We start from the raw sequence: 1,039 nt of genomic DNA, 5'->3' as shown, positions 1-1,039 counted from the left end.
TTTTCTATCCTGATTTAATATGAGATCATTGGTGGTATGGTATGGTGATAAGTAGCGAACAGTAAACATGTTCTAATTGCTATTACACCTCGCACTATGTATAGAAAGGAAGCCGAATGCGACAATCGTGCCGCCACTTTTTTTATTTCTCCAAAAATTATAAAAAAAAATTATACAAATAAAAAATACAAATGATCTTCTACATTGCCGATCAGATCCTGTTTAAATCATGGGTGGAAAAACACTCCGAACTTCTAATTGGACAATAACACAGTACAACAGCTAATCTGGGGGGGTGAGTAATTCCAAGTCAGGGTAATGGTACTAGGTCAGTATAGTAAAACCCTCAAAGGGTTTGGCGTTCGCATGTCAGTTTTTTTTTATAACCTTTTAAATTTTTTCCTTATTTCCCATGCTTTTCCATCTTAACAAATTAATTTTTTCCAATCAGGCGTACTAAATGGTCCAGATATAYGAAAGCTGATTAAAAGTGACGCATTCAACAATATTTTGATTGATACTCGTATATATTGAATGCATGGCAGGCAATCAAAGAAGTAGTGGAAGGCTTGTTGGGAAAGCATCGTTCTAACAACTACGATGTTTCTGTCGCAAGGATGTTAAGAGCATTCTCGGAAAATGTTTTTTTTTTTTGTTTTTTTTTTGCGAAAATGTTAGAACTAAGCGAAAAAACCTCAAGATAAGAAAAAAAGGGGTCATGAGGTCACAAGGTCATAAACAAAACTGACACATACGAACGCCAAACCCTTTGAGGGTTTTACCATACAGACCTAATACCATCACCCTGACTTGGAATTTCTCACCCCCCAGACAATAATTGCAAAAATGTTCCACAGTGTAATGAACCTGAAACCCAAGAAATATAGAAGTTTAAATAAAATAAACAATCGGAAAGTGACAGAGTTTCAGGATTGCATTGGTTTTGACCACTACTGGCATTTCCTCTTATTGGACGCAGGTATAAGACTACGATCATTCCAAAAGTCTTATAGCACTAAAGCCAATGTTGCGCAGCAAA

Source organism: Bactrocera latifrons, unplaced genomic scaffold (assembly GCF_001853355.1).
Source record: "Bactrocera latifrons isolate USDA-ARS-PBARC rearing strain unplaced genomic scaffold, ASM185335v1 scaffold_227, whole genome shotgun sequence".
Taxonomy (NCBI): Eukaryota; Metazoa; Arthropoda; class Insecta; order Diptera; family Tephritidae; genus Bactrocera; species Bactrocera latifrons.
The sequence above is the reverse complement of the archived record's forward strand: the minus strand, read 5'-3'. Positions refer to the sequence as shown.